Below are 21,284 nucleotides of genomic sequence, written 5' to 3'. Positions count from 1 at the left end.
AGGAGAGCAGCAGGATGGAAGCTGCACCATTCCGGCCTCCTCCCCTCCCCCTGTCTCCGGGTTAGGGGAACCACCCTCGCGGGGCTCCTGCCCCGGCCCCGTCCCGTCCCATCTCCCATGCCAGACAGCTCCGCCGCAGCCGCCGCCGCACTCAGTTCTCCCGCAGCCGCCGCGGCTGCAAACCTCCCGTTTCCTCCTCCAGCTGCCTGACGGCCTCCTCCTTCCCTCCCACGGTCCTTTCCTCCCCTCCCGGGTCCGCTCTGGGGCTTTTCTTTCCAGTCTTTTCAGATGTTCGCTCCCCGCCCCGGCCCCCGCCAGGCCCCTTAGGAGCGCCTTCCCTCCCAGATCGCCCTAGACCCTCCAGCTCCTACCTACGCTGCCATCCCCTCTTTCCCACCCTTCCGCGCTGCCCTCGAGGTCCGAGCCCCTCCGAGTCCCCCCCGCCCGCCCCCGAGCTCTCCAGCACCGGGTTTCCCTGAGGGTGGGGGCGGTGCTCTGGTCCCACCCCCTCCCCCCTGCTCCGGGCAGTACCCGCCTCTTGCCTGTGTCCTAGCGCTGCCCTCCGGCCGGGGGCGGGGCTCCGGGTGGGGGGGCGAGGGGAGGGACCTTCGAAGAAGAGGGGGGGGGGCATGCGCTGAGCAGCCCGGGGCGGGCTCCGCCGGGCCTAGGAGGATGGGGCTGAAACTGATCGGAGCTGGTCCATTTCAGACAGCTCTGCAGGGCTGTGATAAATAAGGGGAGGGGGGAAGAAAAGCCCACTCCCCTTTCTCTCTACCACCTCCCCCCACCTCAAACAGGCAGGCGCCTCCAATTCACACAAACCCCCTTCCCCTTAACGACGGCTCTTCCCTGCCGGGAAGGGGGAGCAAAGACCCCAGCACCATCAGCACCAACAGCCCCAGCGCAGGTCGCCCCCGCTTCCTTCATTCCCAGTCTCCCAGCTCGGCCACGGGCGTCTTCCCTGGCCAGCCCAGCCTCGGCTGCCCGGGCCACTGGCCTGGGGAAGACGGGTTTGCAAAGCGGACGCCCCCCGCCTGCCTGCCTGCCTGCCTGCCTGCCTCCCTCCCTGTCTCTCTCCTTCCCTCCTCCCTCCTCCTGTCTCTCCCTCCCTTCTTTCCTCCTCCTCCTCCTCCTCCTCCCCTCCGTCCCTCCTCCCCTCTCTCTGTCTCTCTCCTTCCCTTCTTCCCTCCGTCCCTCCCCCCCTCCCTCCCCTCCCCAAGACATCCCCTCACGACCGGGCGGCTGCCACCTTTCCCCAGCCCGAGCTGCAGATGTGGCGGAGCGGCGGGGCGCCGGGCGGCCGTGCCAGGGGAGCCCGCAGCGCCTTCTGAGCCCCGCGGCCGCCTTGCCCCCCGAGCCGCCATCCTCCCCCCTCCCCAGCCCCCCTCCCCGACCGCAGGAGCCCGAGCCCAGGGAGAGGACCTAAGCCCGGCTCGCCGCCGCCGCCCGCGGTCCCTCCGGCCAGAGGTAAGACACTTTGTCGGGCGGGGAGAGGCTGGGTGGGGGGCGGGCGGGCGGGAATCGCTCTCTCTGGCGCTGCTCCCCAAGCCCCTCTCCGGATCGAGACCCCTGCACCCCGGAGCGAGAGCCCGGGCGCTCAGGGCTTTTTTCGGACCGTCGGGCTGGGCGCCCACGGAGCTGGCCCGGGAGGGGAGGCTGCGGTCCCGGAGGGTCGCCTTCCTCCCCCTCCCCCTCTCGCCGCTCCTCACCTCGGGCTATTGTGAACCCTCACCGAGGCCCCCTCACTTGCCGGAGCCGCTGCAAACTTCGGCGGGGAAGTTCAGCGCCTCCCCCCCTCGCCCCACGCCGTGTTCGGGGGACGGAGGGAGGGGACACGTTTTGGGGAAGAAGGGGGTGGTGGCAGGGACCGCAGGAGGGGACTTGGAGTCGGGTCAAGAAGTTGGTTGGACCCTAAACCAGCCCCTCCCCAGGGCAGTGAATGAACTGCTTTTTCCAGGAAGCGATTTTAAGGGTTTCTCTTTTTCTTTGGGGAAAAAAAATCTTAATCCCCCAATCTTCCTCCCCTGCCATTCTTCTCTCCTTCTCCCCCTCCTAGTACCAGCCAGATGCCCAGGCTCTGTACCTTGCTTTGCCTCCCACAGACCCAGACAGGCAGGTCCCTGGGGGCCGTCAGGACCCCTCCGGATGGCCAGCTCAGAGGGGCCCAGGGGAGGGGAAAATGGGGAAGCGTCTTCTCCGAGGGATTAGAGTAGCATTCTGCAGCCCCCTTCAGTGGGGAAAGCCAGAAAGGGAGAGGAGGGGGGTGGCTGTGCCAGGCACTTGTTCAGTCACCGAGATTTCGGCTCTTGCTAGGCCAGGTAGGGATGGGAGCTCTCCCGAGAGCTCTGGGGCTAGGGCCTGGGTACCCTTTTCCTTCCCAGCCCACCCTGGGAGCCAGGGAGGGGACTGGAAGCGCAGGAGGAGGAGGAGGATCGTTGGCCCCCGAATTGCCTCTACCTGGAAATCGGTGTATAAGAGAGCCAAGAAGAGGCTGTTTTGGTCAGGGCTGGGGGAGAGGGATGAGGGAGTGTGGCAGGTGCATACCCAGGCAAGGGAGGTACCTTCCCTCTTCCTGACTTACCCCAGGTGGAACCGAGGTGGGGATAGAGATGAAATTTGGCTGGCACCTGGAGTCCCTGGCTGGTTGCCCTTGCGGAACCAGGGAGTCCCCGTGGCTGATTTGGAGCTCCAGAACATTAATTAGCAGGCAGTTTTTTCTAAAGGGAGACTGGCTGTGCCGGGCCTCTTTGTGTCTGTGTACGGGAGTGTGTGCCCTTGTGCCTGGGCTGGGCCACTCTCTGGTGACATTTGGAGTAGGGAGATGATGCTGGGAGGACACCTGGGCCCTCTGCCATTCAGACCCTATAGCTGGTCTCGTCCCAGATTCCCCTGGCTCTGGCCCCAAACTTGAAGACCAAGGAGACGGGCAAGACTGAATGAGAGTTTGACAATAAATCTAACTCAGCCAGGCAAACGCTGGGTCCTGGCAAGGCCCCGGAGGCTGGGCGTGTGTGGTTTCTCCCCGGTTCTTTTGCACACTGGGTGGCTGGCCTAGGTCCTCTGGGCATGGAGCAGCGGCAGAGCCGAGGCAAGAACCTACCTCCTCATACGACTTCCTGAACATCCCTTTTTTTTTACACTGACATTCAGAGGAGCGGCTGAAGCTTAGGGCGATGTTGGCAGGACCGAGTCAGAGCTGGAAGAGACCTTTAGCAGTGCTCTAGGCCAGCTTCATCTCTTACAGATAGGGAAAACTTTGACCAAGAGGAGTGGGCCGACTCCCCCGGGGCCTAGCCAGCCTTTTCCTCTCCTCTTCCCCAGCCCCTTTTGAGGATTCTTCTGGGCTTCCCATCCAGGACTGACCACAGCTGTTCAAACCCAGATTACAGCAGGAACCACAGGCCCCAGAAACCAAGCAACACCCTCCCCCTAGTGACCTCCGTGCACTCTCCCTTCCCCCTGCCTCTCCTCCCCAGTCTGGGCCCCAGCCCCTCTGCTGAGTGACCTGACCTGCCTGCTGCCCTCGGCAACCCCTTGCGGGAGGATGGGTTAGGGGAGGGGCCGTACCTGGTGGGGGGTGGGAGGTGGTCCGCCCTGTGGGGCTCCTGGGCCTGGAGCACTTCCCTCTTTCTCAGCCTGAATCAGAGCCCATTCCCCCCCCCCCCCTTCCCACCGGGGGCTCTATCCCAGACGGCCTGTATGGTAAGAGTAATGAGGGGCAGCCTCAGTCCCCCTTTCTAGGGGCCAGGTCAGGGAGCTTCAGGCCGCCATCTGGGCAGGAGAAGGAGGAGCCTTTTGAGGCTCCAAGGGCCTCCTGGAGCCGGGCTTTGACCCTACCGTGGGACACTGAGGAATCCTGTGGCCCTCAGGTCCGGCTCAGTGAAAGCGGGCTCTTCTCCCCCACTCTATCTCCCAAAGCTGCTGTTAGTGCTGACCCCCTGACACCAGCCCCCTCCATCCCTCCCCTCTCTTCCTTGCTGTCTCTGACCTTTGACCTTCAGCTTTAAATCCCTCCAGCTGGGGCTCCTTAGCCCCTGAGTGAACCTGGCCCAATCCCCCTGGTGGGGCCTCTCCCAGCTCCCTCCCTGGCTGCTTCTTCTCCTCAGAGAGAGGGACACCTGCCAGCCCCTCCTACTCGGATTGAGGGGGGAGGGAAGAGCAGAGGAGGCGAGCGGGCTGCCAGGGAAGCCAGACAGTGAGTCACCCCCACTTCCAGGCACCAGTCCCCCACAGCTTCGGCAGCAGTGGCTTTAGGACCCAGGCCATTTAGGGGAGCGGGTTCGGGCAGCAGACGGGGTGAAGGAAGAAAAGGGAGGGCCTTGTCAGATACACTTCTCAGTTATCTGTGGGCTGGGGCTGAAGTCACAGAGAACGCAAAGGCCTTGCTTAAACTCCAACCCCTTCCTCCCAGGACCCCCTCCTCAGTTTATTTTAAAAGACAGAGTTGTAAATAAATAGATAGGATTCCCTCTTCCTCTCGGGGCTTCGAGGGGGAGTGTCTTCCCCACCCCCAAGCTCCCAGAGAATTTGAGCACTATCAGGGAAGACTGTTTTCCTGACCTGTTTTTCCAAAGCCCTGAATTTCCCCAAGGAAATGGGGGCAGAACTTGGGACAGGCACCCCCCAGGCGCAGGAAGCTAGGGAGGGTCTTTGAGCCCCCCTGGAAGGGGTCTGCTCCCACGGATGAGAGTCACCGAGGGTGTGCCCTGCTCAAGAGGAGCTCTCCCCCAAGGTCCCCGGCCTTTAGTTTGGCACCTTTCCCAGAAGTCCAAGCAGGTGTCAGGGGCCTCCTCCCCTCGTGGGGCAGAGATCCAGGCAGCAGGGGGTGGGGTGGGGGGAGAAGGAAGAGGGGAGGGGGAGAGAACTCTGCCCTTTCCTGCCCTTCCCTCTGCAGACACACACTGGCAGGAATGTCCCTGCTTTCTCTCTTTCCCAGCGGTGTGGTTCAGTGATGCTCCGGATGGGGCACTGGATTCACAGGGAGGAGAACTGGGTTCAAGATGCCTATAATTGGAGAGAATATTTGTGTTCCCTCCCTTAGAGGGAGGGAAATTAAAGGGAGAGGTCAAAGGGGGACGGCATGAGTCCTTCATAAAATGTCAAGCACTATAGAAATATCAGCTACTATTATTATTATTATTATTATTATTTTTTGCTGAGTCAATTAGGATTAAGTGATGTAACTTGCCTAGGGTCTCACAGCCAGGAAGTGTTAAGTGAGACCAGATTTGAACTCAGGTCCTCCTGACTTCAGGGCTGGTGCTCTACCCACTGCACCCCCCAGCTGCCCCTATTATTCTTTACCTATAATGCCCCAGCTTGGGATAGAAGCGGGGGACCAGATGTGCCATTGGGCTGAGGCTTTGGCCTCTGGGGAAGGCATACTTGACAGGGAGCCCCAAGGAGGCTGTCTTCTGGGTTGCTCTGCTTGGCTTTTCTTCCATAAGCCACTCCGGTGCCTTCTCGCTCTTGCTCCCTGGCAAATAGTTCTGTTTTTGCCTGCTTCCCTCTCTTTTCTAGCCATTTGGTTAATTCTACAATTATTCCATTTCTCTGCAATATCTTTCATTTGTCCCTTCTCTCTAATTCCAATGGCCACCACCCATGGCTAGGCCCTCATTAGTGCCTGACTGGACTATTGCAATAACCTCTTAATGGGTCTCTAGCCTCCACTTTCTTATCCCTTTCTAATCTATCCCCTATCCAGCTGCCAGATGAATTCAATTCAATTTAACCAACATCTATTAAGCACCTACTGTGGTCAGAGCACTTGTGCTACAGTAGATGGGGCCCGAGTCCCCCGTCTCATTTATATTCTAGGTGGACGTGGGCAACACGAATAATTTGCTATTCCTTCCAGGATTTCCATCTCCTATTTCCAGGCCTCTCTCTTCATGACTGTTTCCAATGCCTGGAATATTCTCCCTCCTCATTCCTATCTCTGGAACCCCTAGTTTCTTTCAAAACACTGTCCAACCATTGTTTCTAGTGCATGGCCCTTTGTAAGTGCTTAATAAATATTTATTGATTATTGACTATTTTTTGACCTTCAGAGGCTCTTTTCTGATTGTTTAATTTGTGTATGTCTCCCCTTTTCTTTCCACAAGTAACTTGAATAATTTTGTTTATTTTTATATGTATACATGTCTCCCCCAATAAAATGGGAACTCTTTGAGTATGAGGAATTCCATTTTGTCTTTGGATCCCTGGCTTTTAATAGGGCTGGTATAAAGAAGGTGCTTAATAAATGCTTAATGATTGATTGTTATAAGAAACAATTCAATATAACAAATAATAAGCTCTGGAAGAGATACAAAATTTAGATCTGACATGGTCTCTGGAAGTTAGATGGGATAGTGGAATTCAAGTCAGACCTGATTTCAAATTTAAATTCAGACAGTAGCAGGAATGCCTGCCTCAGTTTCCTCATTTGTAAAATAAGGATAATAGCACCTCCCTTTCAGAATTGTCATGAAGATAAAATCAGATACTCTTTATGAAATACTTTGCAAACCTCAAGGTGCTCTATAGATGTTAGCTATTATTCGTGGAGCTTATTGTCTGGTAAAGGCATAGGATAAAAACAAATCATTATGATAAACATTATAGTAAGTCCATTAAAACACAAAGCAAAATGCTCCAAGAGATCTGAGGGGCAGGGGGATCTGAAGGATTTGTGCAGGAGGTGCTACTGTAGTTGACTTTTAAAAGATGGGTAGTAAGGAAGGGAGGACCCTGGGAGCTAGCAAGCAAGTAAATAGTCCCACATAAGGGAATATTGACAAGTAAGGAAGACCTGAAAGTGTGGTCTGTGCCTGTGAGTGAAAATCCACTTTGTCTGGAGTATGGAGTTCATGGAGTGGTACAGAGCGTGTTAGGGCTGTCGTGTCGGCTGGGGTGGTCTCATAAGGGGGGACCTTGAGTGCCAGGATTTTACTTCATAGTCAGGTGGGGAACTTTTGAAGATTTTTGATCAAGGAATAGCAGGGTCTGATCTTCAAGTAAGGAAGAACAGTGCAAGAGTGATGTGGGGGAAAAAATGCTGTTTTTCATGTATAAATCTGATCTTGCATCTCAGTTGCCCATTGCATGCAGAGGAAAGTGGTAATATTTTAATTAACTCACTTGTCCTTCAAGGCCTTCTACAATCTGTAGGCATTCTACTTTAATAGCTTTATCTCACACCAACTCCTTCCTTGTATTCCAGCTCACCTGGACTACTTAACTGGCTCCTGTGGGCGTACCTGCCCCCTTCCTATTTATGAATTTCTACCTGGGTTTAAAACCCAGAACAAACCTCATTTCCTCCAAGAAGGTTCTTTTTATTTCCTCCAATTAGTGCTGACCTTTGATTATCCTTTTAGAATATATTCTTTCATATTATGGCTAGCCTGTTTACAGATTGCCATGTCCTGGTAAGCTGTAAGCTTTATGAGGGTAGGGAGCACGCCGTATCTAAAATTTTATGTTCCCCAGTACCTAACATAGTTTCTTTCACCTAGGTCCTTAACAAGTATTTCTTGATGTCGATAAAATCTTAAGAGTTTTAAGGTGCCTCAGAGATCATCTGATCCTTCTCCAGTGGGATATATGTGTTAGTTATCTCTCTCTCCAATTAGGTGTCAACTTCTTGAGGACAGATAGTTTCTGCTTTTTCTTTTTCCCTTCATTGCATCATTCAAAACAACCAAAGCATTTATGAATAAGTAATAAACTGATATTAGTAAATTAATAAATAATAAATTTATTGATAATAAACTATTAATAATAAATAATAAATTTATTGAGCCTGTGCTTAATAAATGCTTGTTCTTTGGTTGTTTTGAATGATATATTGCTACTCTTGAGTCAAACACAGAAGTGACGATTTAAAAAACTTTTTGGGTACACTTGTCACAAAAGTGGATTTTAGCCTGAGATCCATGGGTTGCCATAGCCTTTTGAGGAAGCAGGACAGAGCTTATCCTGTCTGTTTGACAGATGGGGAAACTGAGGCTCGCTGAGGTGTACAAGGCTAAGCAGTGGTAGCAGAGGAGCCCCTGTGGCTGCCTACCAGCCCAGGATTCTTTCCATGGCCTTTCTCATCTGGCAGAGAAGGGGCTGGAGGGAGTGGTATGGTGTCTGGATTGTGTCATCCTCTCAGAAGGAGAGACCCAAATCCCTTAATAGGTCACTGAGGGGTTTTGTTCTTCACCTTCTTTCCCAGAAACCTTTGCCTGCCCCATCCCGATTGAGTTTTTCTGGGGGAAAGGGAAGAAAAGAAAAAGATGAGAGGAAAATGGTTGGGATCCAGAGTAACCAGGCCCTTTTACTAGTCAGGTCTCCCCAAGACACCCAGTGGCAGGAAAGAAGCCCCCAAAATGAGAATAATAAATGCTGAATAATAAATTCTTAACACAGTAAAACAAAATGCTTTCTCTCTATCTATACATGCGCTGAGCTCTTTGATCCCCACAACAGGCCCCTGAGGGAAGCAGGAGAGCAGCAGTTCTTATGCTGACTTTACAGTTTGGGGTTTTTTGGTGTTTTTTTTAAAAACCAAAGGGGGGAGCGGGTGGGGGGGAGTTGAGTGACTCGTTCAAAATGGCACAGGCAAACAAATAGTAGCAGAACTGGAACTCGGACCCCAATTCATCGACTACAAATCTAATGTCCAGTATTTGTGCTTCCCAAGCTTGTGACTCTGTGATGCAGAGAGGGGAAGGCAATTTCTTGTGCAGGTACCCACAAGTACTGAAGTGAGAGGTAGGATCCCGACTCAAGTCCGTAACCCTTCCCTTAGTCCTATAAGCATGTCCTCAATCACATGGGGTCTGGGGGTGCCTTCCTGAGCTCCTCCTGGGGGACGCGGGCTGTCTGCTGGCTTTCTCTGAGACCCTGGCCCTTCCCCCAGAGGGTCAGAGCCGCCTTGTAATTCTTCTCCCCCAGCCAGAGAGCGGCAATGTCCGGGGGAATCAGGGCCTGCTAGGCCATCCTCCTGCTCAGGGCTGGAGCAGCCGGGATTCAGGGACTCCCCTTCCCCAAGGAGGCAGACTGCCTCTCCCAGCCCGGGGGAGGGGGGTGGGCTGCAGTGAGGAGGAGTCCGGGGGGGGGGGCTCTCTGCTGTAGGTCCCCGGCTGCTGAGCCCCCTGGGGGGCCAGGCGTGGGGTCGGGGGCCCACTCCCTTCCTAGGCTCTGATGCCTGCTGCCCTGGACCATTCAAGTTTCCAAACCCAGTAACTGCTCAGAGCCCGTTTTCTTCCTGGGTATCCTGGGGAACTCTCCTGATCCTTTTTTCTGGGGGAATGAGAATGTCAGGAGGGGCTGGCCCTCAGCCCTGAGACCGGGCCGGGCTGGGGATGCAAGGAGAGCCCACGCTGAGGTATGGAGAGGGTGGCGGGAAGGCGCCCATGTCTCAGGATTCCCCAGACCAGATTAGGGGGCAGAGGGTCAGTGTCCCCCCTTGCCACTTATTATTTATATGGCCCTGGGCAAGTCACTGCCTGCCTCTGACCTGCAGTCTTCCCATCTGTAAAACGAGAGGTGGGATACGACCCCTGATTCCGGCTCCGAATCCGGGAATTCTGACTGTGCTCCCAGCTTCTTGTTGGGGGCTAGTGGGGAGGGGGCTTTGTTGGGGTGCGTGCAGAGCCGCAGTCCCTGACAGAAGAGAGCCGAGGATGCCCGGGGGCACAGATTGGCAGGCAGTGCCACTTCCTTTTGTTACTTTGAGGGAGGGCAGCGAGCACTACAGAAAGGGGAGAGACGAGGGAGACTGGTGAGGGTGAGGGTGTGTGTGTAATGCAGTTGGACAGATGGCTGGACAGCTGGGTGGAGGGGCGGAGACAGACATACAGACCCTACCCCACCCCCTCCTTCCATGCTCCCTTCCCATGTGCCAGGGCTGACAAAGGACCCTGATCTACCCCTCCCCCACCAGCCCCTCACCCCTTGACATTTCTGCCCCAGACACCCTAGGGGGTAGGGGGTGGGAAGCAGGGAGAGGGAGGAGGGGAGGGCTGAGTGTCTGAGTGGACTCCCAGGCCCCCTCAGGAAATGTCTGCTCAGCCCAGGCCCCCCATTCCCCATGACCCCTCCCCTAAGGCTTCTCAGGCCGGGCTGGACATGAAGAGAGCTGGTCCCCGGGGAGGCTAGCCGGAAGGAGTGCATCCTGAGAAATCTCTCCTCCTCTGCTCCTTCCCGCGCCCCCCTCCCCCAGCCAGACACCTGGTCGGTGCTCCATGTGGCCAAGTGGTTAGGGAGGCAGCAGCCAGCCAGCTCCCCCTCCGGACTCCAGCCAGCATCTCCCTTTGTCTGAGGGCTACAGATGCCTGCCTGGGTCAGCCCCTGCTCCCTTCCCCCTTCCCTCCAGAGCAGGAGTGGCGGAGCCTGGGGAGCCTCCCCTGCTGCCCTGTTGGAAGGGATAACTGTCTGCCAGGACCCCCCCCTCCCTGGTGCTGGTGGGGACCCCCCCTCTCCATATACGCAGGCTGCTGAGGGGCTCGGGCCCAGATCTCCAGGACCCCCTCCCTGGCGCTGGTGGGGACCCCCCCTTCTCCGTACACCCAGGCTGCTGAGGGACTCGGGCCCAGATCTCCAGGACCCCCTCCCTGGCGCTGGTGGGGACCCCCCCTCTCCATATACGCAGGCTGCTGAGGGGCTCGGGCCCAGGGCACCCAGGAACAACCGGGCCCGGATTTCCAGGCCCGCCGATGTGGGATCCCAGATCTGCCACAATGGGATGGGTGGGACAAAACCTCTCTGAAGGAGATTTCGCCTTTTCTGTGAGATCAGCGCCCATATCTCTGGGATTACCGAGCTTTATGACAGTAAAGTTCTTTAGAAACAGGAGTAGCAGTGATGGGTCCTCAGGCACAGAGCCTGAGCCCCTGAGACTCAGGTACAATGTGGGTGTGAGATCATCACCACGGCATGCATTTATCTAATGCTTTAAGGTGGCCAAGTACTTTAGGAGCACCTCCTCTTCCCCTCATACAGTAACTCTAGGGGAGTGGGCGTTGTTGTTATTTGCCTTATTCTACACAGGTAAACTGAGGCAGGCGGCCCGGGGTCGCCGGGCCAGCCGGACACTGGCTCTAGCGCTTCCCCACCGGCTGCCGGGAGATAGCGGACCACTGGGGCCTGAGTGGTCCGTGCCCTCAGTTTGTGGGAGTGCAGAAAAAGGGTGGGGGTCCCTCCTCCCTCTCTGAGGGGTCCTGGTCTGGGTCAGGGGATCCCCCTGGCTCCCCCTGGGTGGGAATGAGCCAAGATGGGTGCCCTTTTAAATGGGAAAGAATTCTGCCAGCAAGACCCCCACTTAACTGTTTGCCTGGGAAATAATCTGGGGGGGGGGGGAGCTGAACAAGGTGATTTTTCCTGGGGAAGAGGAGAAATACCGAGCTGACCCGTTCCCCTCTGCCAGGGGGAGCCAGGGAGGGAGGAAGAGGTCTGAAAGAGCGGTGGGAGGGGGCCCACAGAAAGGGGCCAGCCTCAGCCCGAGGCAAGGCAGAGAGTCCAGAGTTCACGCCTGGTGCTGCTGCTCTCTTCCCTCCCCCTCGCTGCGTGGTGGCTGGGTGCCTCGGGCACTGGAGAGGGCAAATGGGAGGGGTGCCGGGCTCGCTGCCCAGCCACCCCTGCTGAGCCGCTCTGCACGGCTCCTGCCTAGGAGGAGGGGGCTGCGGTGGCCGGGGGGAAGGAGCCGAGGGTCAGCAGACCCAGGGCCGGGTTTCAGCCCCGCCACTCACCAGCTGTGTGATCCGGAAGGGCCCGGCGGCCCAAGGGCTCCGGCTGTGAAATGGTCATGAGAGGCTGCTCCAAAGCCAGCCACCTTCTGTTCAGTCAGAGTTGGGGTCTCAGAGTATAACCCCTTCGTGTTACAGATGGGGAAACTGAGACCCAGAAAAGTGAGATGCCCAAGGTCATCGTTCGTCTCAAAGGCGGGATTTGAACCCATTCCTTCTGACTGTAAAACCAGTGCCCTTTCTGCTGTTCAAGTCCTTCCTTTGACATGTACTGACTGGCTTTGTGACCCTGGAGAAGTCGCTTACCCTTTCAGTGTCTCAGGCTATTTTTTTTTTTTTTATTTCAATAGTATTTTATTTTTCCAAATACATGTAAAGGTAGTTTTCAACATTCATTTTTGTAAGATTGTAAATTCCAAAATTTTGTCCCTCCCTTACTTCTCCCCTCCCCAAGATATCGAGCCATATGATATAGTTAAATATGTGTAATTCTTTTAAACGGATTTTCAGGCTACTTTTAAATATTATAAAAATAAAGGGTTGACCTGTCTTACATGGGTGGAGAGACTTTTGCACATCAGATTTCCACATACTGAAGTTTCACCCAGGTCCAGACCCAAACCAAAACTGATAAAATAATAAAAAATGTATTATTTAAATCATAGCTTTTTCTTTCTTTCTTTTTTTTTCTTCCTTCCTCTTCTCCCTCCCTCCTGCCTTCTCTCCCTCCCTTCCTTTCTTCTTCCCTCCTCCTCTTCCTCCCTCCCTCCCTAGTGTTCCAAACCTTCCTCCCTCTCCCCACCCCCTTCCAAAGACCCCCAGCCATCTGATATAGGTTACACAAATCAAAGATTTTATAATTAAACTTTTTAATGATTTTTTCATCTGCTTTCCCTCCATTACAATTCACGATCAGAGTTCCCAAGTTTTTCAGAGTTGATTAGCCTTTGTGATATTGTTGTAATTAAACCAATTGTCCTTCTGGTTCTGATCACTTCACCTTTTGTACGAATTTCTGAAAAGAAACTATAGTTTCTCTGAAACGATCTCATGTGGATTTTAATTGAATATTAGATTAGGTAATAGGGGAGCACATAACACTTCTAAAGTTGGTATTGTGTAAATATCAAGAATTTTACAGTGATAGAATAGGGCAGCTGGAAGAACATTGACTATTACTCCTTGAAGGGAGGAGGTTCCTTTTTTTTTTAAAATAGATTTTACATGTATAATCATTTAAAACATGTTCATATTAATTAGTCATGCTATGAAGGAAAAATCAGAATAAAAGGAAAAAAAGCCACAAGAAAAAAACAACCAGCCAACCAAAAATGGTAAAAATAGCATGCTTCAATCTGTATTCAGTCTCACGTTTCTTTTTCTGGGTGTAATTGGCATTTCTTATCCCAAGTTTGTCGAATTGTCTTGGACCACTGTATTGCTGAGAAGAGCTAAGTCTATCTTAGGTGATCATCACATAATCTTGTTGCTATGTACAATGATCTCCTGGTCCTGCTCATTTCACTCAGCATCAGTTCATGTAACTCTCTCCAGACCTTTCTGAAATCGTCCTGCTGGTCATTTCTTATTGAACAATAATATTCCATAACATTCTTATACCATGAATTTATAACTTATTCAGCCATTCTCCAGCTGATCCTCTCAATGTCTATTTCCTTGCCACTACAAAAAAGGGCTGCTACAAACATTTTTGCATATGTGGGTTCTTTTCCCCTTTTTTGTGATGTCTTTGGGATGCAAAAGAAGAGGAAGTTCCAACATAATACTGGGGCTGGAAAAGTAAGAAGACAATCATAAGATTTTGACTTTAGGGCCTCTTAGTCCAGCTTCCTTTTTTACAGATGTTGAAACTGAGGTCCCAGAGATTAAATTACTTCCCCAAAGTTAGCAGCCAAATTGGGATTCAAACAGAGGTCACTTCACTCTAAATCTGACCATTGTTAGTCTGTACCAGGGTGAGGGAATAGATCAAAGAATAAAGAACATCAGAATTGCAAAAGGGCCTGGGATGTTAGAACTGGAAAACTGGCTCTAAAATATTACATGTCGTGGCAGAAGAGTCCTTAGAAATGTTTTATTCTTATTCTTCGGTTGTACAGATGAGGAAACTGAGTCCCAGAGGAGTGACAGGATTCTCAGCTCAGAGTCACAGGGCTAGTTAGTGACGGAGCTAGAGTGGGGAGAATGACAGCTGCTGCCGGAAGCCCTGGAAAATTAGGGAGGAAGATCTGAGTGAGATAAGATGTGTAAAGCACTTAACCCAGTGCCTGGAAGGAGTAGAGATTTAATAAATGAGCATTTCCTGGTTTCTTCCTCCTTTAATACTTTGGACAGTCTAGTTATACTTAGCTAGGCAGGTTCCCCATTTGCTGTCCCTGGAGGAAGGCCCTGGAGCTTAAAGAATTTGTGCAACCAAGAAGCAGGACCCCCAGGGCAGCCAGCAGCCTCCCAGGGTCTCAGGGCCATTCCTGGGGAGAAACAGGGTTGGGGTGACCCCCATTTGGGCTGGTGTGAGAGAATCTCCCAAGTCCCCACCAAGGGGAGCTGGGTGCGGAACACAAGAGCCGGGTGATGGGCACAGTCTGTGTGCCACAGTCAGCCCTGGGCACTAAGGTGGAACACGGAGAGCATTCATTGTGCAGAGAACCCGGGGCAACGTGGCCACCACCAAACTCAGCCCCTTACTACCTCTCCCTGAATTATTGTAATAGGGTTTAACTGACCTTCATTTTCAGTCTCTTTTCTTGAATCCTTTCTTCCAAGGGCTATGGCAAATTTCCTAATGGACAGGTCTGATGATCTCACTTTCTTATTTGCATGTTCACAGATAAAACACTTTGAAAATCTTAAAGCATTATATAAATCCACCCTTCCTTTCTTTCCTCTTCCCTTTTTTACTTCCTTTCCTTTCTTTCTCCTTCATTTCCTTCATTCTTCTTTTCTTCCTACCCACCTTCCTGCTACCCCTCCCTCTACTTCCTCTCTTCTCTTTTCTCCCAAATTTCCTTCCCTCTTTTCCCTTTCTCTCCTTCCTTTCTCCTTTCCTCCCTTCTTCCTTTCTTACCTCCTTACCCTTCATCCTGTCTTCCTTCTTTTTGCCTGTAAGATAAAACCTTATATATTACAAGCTGGCCCCCATCCCCTCAGGCTCTGATTGACCTCCTTACCTTTCTAGTCTTATCTCACACCATCTCCTTCACATATTCAGCATTCTAGCTAAACCGGAGCCCTGGTCATTATCCCCTCTTATCTCGCCCTCTTTTGCATCAGTGCCTTTGTAATGGCCATGCTCCATATCTAAGAGGAGCTCTCACTCTCTTCCCTGGTTGCCTTCTCTATTATGTTCTTCTCTCCCTTCAAGACCCAGCTCATCTGCTACTCTTTCCATGAAAACTTAACAGATCTCCCTATTGGAAGTAATACTTTACTCGTCCGTCTTTCATCCTTTTTCTGTTTAGTCTCTCTAAAATCCAACTGTTTCTTTTAAAATATATGTTTATTTAAAATTTTATTTTCTCCCAATTACAAGTTAAAAATAATTTTTAACATTTGTTTTTTTAAAATTTTGAGTTCTGAATTCTTCCTCTTCTCTCTCCCTTCCTCCTCAATAAGAAGGCAAGGAATTAAATTTAACAATTTCCAAAATACTTAGACCCATGACTTTGCCCCTATTTACTCTCTTAATCTCTTTCTTGGATAGGCCCTAGGATTTCTTCATTAAAGGGGACTAATTTCCAAAGAGGAAACTTCTATCAGTGCAAATTGGTACCCGCTCTGCCTTTGAGAGTGTGGCTCTCAAAGTTTCCCTTAACCAGTGTGAATTCAACACGGTGTGTGTATCTAGATTTTCTTAACTCAGGCCAGCTCTTTACCCACTAGGCCATTGCCTTATATTTTATCTCTTTTTAATTTCTTTCCATTAATTTAATTAATTAAATTAAATTTCTTTAATTTCTTGAAGGAATCAGCTTTGGAGTAGTGGCAAGAAAATGGGACTTGGAGTTAGATTCAAATCCGGTTTTGATCCCTAACTAGCTGTGTGATCTTGGGCAAGTTATTTAACTTCTCTGGACCTCAGTTTCCTCATCTGTATGATGAGGAATCATATTTATCATATCCCAAAATACTTATTTTCTAGGGTAGAAGTAAGATAGTATATATAAACTATTTTGCAAAACTTTAAAATGCTGTATCTGTCAGCTCTGATTTCTTTCCTAACTTAAATCCTGGCACAGGACTTAATATTATTTATTAATTGAAAAAACAAGTTGATTCTCTTTCCATGTGAAATCATGAGTGAATAGTGATAGAGAAGATAAAAACAGTAATAACATGTAGAGAGCATTTTGTGGTTGATGAAGTACTTACTTTTCGTTATTCCATTTGGTTCTTTTAGCATCTCTGTGAGGTAAGTATGACAAATAGTATCATTTCCATATTTCATCTAAAAAAAAAAGTGAGGGTAGGGCCAGCTAGGTGGTGCAGTGGATAGAGGACCAGCCCCAAAGTCAGGAGGACCTGAGTTCAAATTTGCCTTTGGACAACTTAACATTTCCTAGCTGTGTGACCCTGGGCAAGTCATTTAACCCCATTGCTTCAGGAAAAAAAGAAAAAACTGGATGGTAGACCCTTTTGACAATGTAACTAATTTAGTCCTTGTCCTGGTGGGTTGCTCACCTGTCCCAAGGTACCACCAAGGAAGATGCAGGAGCCCTCACAGAGTGACCAAGTTTGATGTGAGCCATGAGAAAATTTCAGCTTGATGTGTTTGGGTGGGATAATCTGGGAAGATTCCTAGAGGAGTCCTCAGCATCAGCTAGAGCTGAAATAGAATATTTCTGGGTAGGGTCCCTGGGTGGAAGCCGAGCCATGATGTCGCCGGGGGAAGGGAGGCTTGGACATGTTGGGCTGGAATGATGTATCTTGTGCCAAGGAGCACTGAGAAGGGAGTTGGGGGGGGGGGGCAAATGAACTTGACCCAGAATTCTAGCAGCCAGAGCCGTGGGGGCTGGGATGAGGAGAGAGGCTGAGCTGGAACCGATGGAGTAATGCAGTGGGGGGGGGGGGGGGGGTAAGGGGAGGAGACCCATAGGACAGAGGTGGAAGACCAGAAGGGACTTAAGCCAATTAATCCAACCTCCCTCGTTCTGTGGGTGAGGGGAAATCGCAGGGGGGAAGATTGGAACCCATGTCCTTTGACTCTGGAGTCTACCTGTTCTACTGATCCAAGCTACGGTTGATTAAATGAATGCAATAAATAACACTACTGTTAAGAACTGTTATTGTTGAGGCAGCTAGGTGGATAGAGCATCGACTCTGAAGTCAGGAGGATCTACCTTCAATTCTGGCCTGGGACACTTCCGTGTGACCTGGGCAAGTCACTTAACTCCTGTGGCCCTGCCAAACAACAACAAAAGCATTGTTATTGTTCAGTGATCGCATTTGGGGTTTTCTTGACAAAGCTATTGCACTCGCTTGCCATTTCCTTTTCCAACTCATTTTACAGCTGAGGAAACAGAGTCAGACAACTTAGTTGTTACCTGTAAATGTCTGAGGCCAGATTTGAACTCAGGAAGATGAATTTTCTTGACTCTCATTTCTCTGCTACTGCATGACCTTCGTTCACAACACTCCGTGAGCTGGACCATATTAGCATGCTTCCTATCATACAGGTGAGAAAATCCCACCTGGAGACTGACAATTAAATTTCCTTGAGCTTGAGATCCAGCAGCCTCCATTTTTTGGGTAGGAGAAGAGAGATCCAAAGTTCACGCTCTTGGTGATAACACCGGGATAATACTAGATCGCACGGGCCACCATTCATCGGACCTTTGCTGTTGTAGTGAAAGATCATAGAATCACAGGTTTGGAGCCAGAAAAGAACGTTAAAGGTCATTAAGGGCGGCTCTCATTTTCCAGATGGGTAGATTATGGCAGGGAAGTTACCTATGTCCCCAGGATCACAAAGTTCTGGCCATGGTGCTCTTTTGCTGGAGAAGGTTCAGTAGCTCCTGATTTCGGCCTTTGAAGCCCTCTACAGTGTTTCCAGACTGAATTATTACCCCCCCTCGACTCCGCCACAACTAGCTGTTCTGTTTCCCGTGCCCAGTGGTCCAGAGTATCTCCAGGCTTTTGCACAGGAGGCTCTTTGTACCTGCTACGCTCTTCCTCCTTACTTCCGTCCTGGTCTGTTTTGAGTTTCAGTCTTTTCTGATTCCTGTGGCTATCTGTGCCCCCTGCCCAGTCATTACGTATATGTATGAATCTATACAAACATATATATATTACTATATATTCTGGGTGATATGAGCAGCTAAAACTATCCATTGCATAGTGTCAGGCCTGAAGTCAGGAAGACTCACTTTCCTGAGTTTATACTTGGTGTCAGACACTTAGCGTGTGATCCTGGGCAAGTCACTGAATCCTATTTGCCTTGGTTTCCTCATCTGTGAAATAAGGATAAGGAAATGGCAAATTATTTTGTCATCCTTGCCAAGAAAACCCCTGACTGAACAGCAAAAATATATCCTTCCAGTGGAATGTAAGCTCTACAAACTCATTTTATTTTTTTTAAATTTTATTTATTTTAAAAAATTTATTTAAAAAAAAATAATAGCTTTTTGTTTTTCAAAATATGTGCAAAGACATATTTAACATATGTTGGATTATTTGCTGTCTAGGGGACAGGATTGGAGAAAGGGAGGGAAAAAATTTGGAACACAAGATTTTGCAAGGGTAAATATTAAATTATTTATGCATAGGTTTTGAAAATAAGAAGCTAGGCGGGGCAGTGGATAGAGCAGGAGCCCTGAAGTCAGTAGAACCTGAATTCAAATGGGGTTTCAGACACTTAACACTTCTAGCTGTGTGACCCTGGGCAAATCACTTTTGCCCCAATTGCCTTAGCAAAAAAAAAAAAAAAGAAAGAAAGGAAGGAAGGAAGGAAGAAAAAGAAAAGAAAAGAAGAAGATTTGACTTAAAAAAAGGGAGGAAAAACACAAAATATATGCAAAGATAGTTTTCAACATTCATCCTTGCATAACTTTGTAGTCCGGGTTTTTCTCTCCCTCCCCCCACTCCTAGATTGCAAGTGATCCAATATAGGTTAAACGTATATGGTTCTATTAAACATATTTCCATATATGTTATGCTGTGTGAGAAAAATCAGATCAAAAGGGGAACCTGAGGGAAAAAACCACACAAACAATAACAAAAGGTGAAAATACTATGCTTTGGTCCACATTCAGTCCCCAAAGTTTCTCTCTCTGATTCTGATGACTCTTTTCATCATAAGTCTATTGGAATTGTCTCGAGTCACCTCATTGTTGGTCATCATATAATCTTCTTGTTGCCATGTATAATGATCTCCTGGTCCTGCTCGTTTCACTCAGCATCAGTTCGTGTAAAGTCTCTCCAGGCCTTTCTGAAATCTTTCTGCTGGTCATTTCTTACAGAACAATAATATTCCATAGCATTCATGTACCACAATTTGTTCAGCCATTCTCCAATTGATGGGCATCCACTCAGTTTCCAGTTTCTGGCCACTACAAAAAGGGCTGCCACAAACATTCTTGCACATACAGGTCTTTTTCCCTTTTAATGATCTCACTGGGATTCAGGTTAGAGACACTGGTTACAACCTTATTAAATTACATATATATATTTCTATCTGGAGTGCTAAGCACAGTGCCTGACACATAGTTTAATAAATAATAAAGATGTTTAATAAATGTTGATTGATTAGAGTAGCCAGTGGGATTGGACCCCTGCTGCCTCAGGGAAAAAGGAATGGAGTTCTGGCTGAGGGCTGTAGAGGGAAGGGATTTCCAAGGTGCCTGAGCTGGAACTGGAACATCACCAGCTTGGGGCAGCACAGCCAGGTCTATATAATCGGATTCCAGTGTTAGGGGAAGGAGAGTTTCTCCCTTTAACAGTGAAATCACAGGACACTTGAGGTTTTAAGGGAAAGGAAGTGCAGGAGTTTCTCCTATTCTTTAGGGAAATTCTTTATTTAAATCTTAGCTCTGCCACTTAAATACTCTACTTGCACAAATTCTTTAACTTTTCCTTAGTTTCCTCATCTGAAAATTGGGTGTAATGATAACGTCATTGTGAAGAGAGCACTTTGTCAACTGATTCACGAGATAGGAGAACTAAGTATTTTTATTAGGAGCCAGAATGGAAGTTGGGGTAGGTTTAAGGTTTGAGAGGCCCTCAGGGCATGAAAGCAGATTGTGAGGGAGTTGGGAGGGGAGGGGAGCTCTCTTCAGAGCTTCAAAACCCTGGGAATTCTTAGGACTGAAAACTATATAGGATATAGAAAGAGCAAGCTGGAAATTCAAGTCTAGCCAGCTATTTTTTTTCTTTTGACATGATTTAAGGATGCTGTTTTTAGAAATGTCACTGTTCTTTCCCAATGACAAGTGCCCCCCTCCCAACCCTTCCTTGCAACAAATAGTCAAACAGAATAAATCAATGCACTGTATATGTTCTTTATTTATAAAATGAGGGGATCAAACTTAATGTCAAACTTTGGGGTCTCAGGAGCCGTGAACACTTCAAAATTTTTGAGGAACTCCCCTCTTACCAAGAGTTTTTATTTGTGTGGAGGCTTATGTTTATATGTCTGTTGATTTTTACCATATGGAAAATAAAAATTTCTTAGTTGGATTATGAAAATAGTATTGACCTCTTGAACCCTCTGAAAGGGTCCCAAGGAATCCCCAAGAGTTCCCAAACCATACTGAGATCCTTTAGACTAGTTTGCTTCTAGACTAGCTCTAAAAATCAATGATGCTATGATCCTGTTTGAAAAGGCAAGCCTCTTTCTGTACCTGCAGCTTACTGTCTCTCTGTCCAAAGGTTAGAGGTATGTTTCACCATTAGTTCTTAGGAATCATAATTTGCTACTGCTTTGATCAGAATTCTTTTTTTTAACTGAATATTTTTTTTTAATTTTAAAAATAGACATAGTTTTTCAACATTCATCCTTATAAAACCTCATGTTCCAAATTTTTTTCTCCCTTTCCTTCTTCCCCATTAGACGGCAAGTAATCCAATATATGTTAAACATGTGCAATTCTTCATATATATCATGCTGCACAAGAAAAATCAGATCCCAAAGGGAAAAAAATGAGAAAGAAAAAAATTCAAGCAAAAAACCAAAAAAGCAAAAATACTGTGTTGTGATCCATACCCAGTCCCTACAGTCCTCTGGGTGCAGATGGCTTTGTTCGGCACAAAATTGTTGGAACTGGCCTGAATCACCTCATTTCTGAAAAGAGCCAGGTCCATCAGAATTGATCATTGTATAGTGCATAACGATCTCCTGGTTCTGCTCATTTCACTCATCATCAGTTCATGTAAGTCTCTCCAAGCCTCTCTGTATTCATCCTGCTGGTCATTTCTCACAGAACAATAATATTCCATACCATTCATATAACAACTTGTCCAGCTATTCCCCAACTGAGGGGCATCCACTCAGTTTCTTGCCACTACACAAAGGGCACAAACATTTTTGCATATGAGGATTTAGATCAGAAT

General features: G+C 49.3%; 1 protein-coding gene across 2 annotated transcripts in view; it reads left to right on the top strand.

The window, feature by feature from the left end:
• The first annotated feature begins 1,200 nt into the window (after nucleotides 1–1,200).
• Nucleotides 1,201–21,284, top strand: part of GLIS2 (GLIS family zinc finger 2) — a 43,130-nt gene continuing 23,046 nt past the window's right edge. For both annotated transcript variants that reach the window (XM_031945605.1, XM_031945604.1), the window contains exon 1: nucleotides 1,201–1,467. The gene's annotated coding sequence lies outside the window, so the exon portion shown is untranslated. The remainder of the gene's footprint in view (nucleotides 1,468–21,284) is intronic.

This window comes from Sarcophilus harrisii, chromosome 1, assembly GCF_902635505.1.
Source record: "Sarcophilus harrisii chromosome 1, mSarHar1.11, whole genome shotgun sequence".
NCBI classification, from domain to species: Eukaryota; Metazoa; Chordata; class Mammalia; order Dasyuromorphia; family Dasyuridae; genus Sarcophilus; species Sarcophilus harrisii.
Note: the sequence above shows the minus strand (reverse complement) of the source record. Positions and strands in the feature narration are given on the sequence as shown.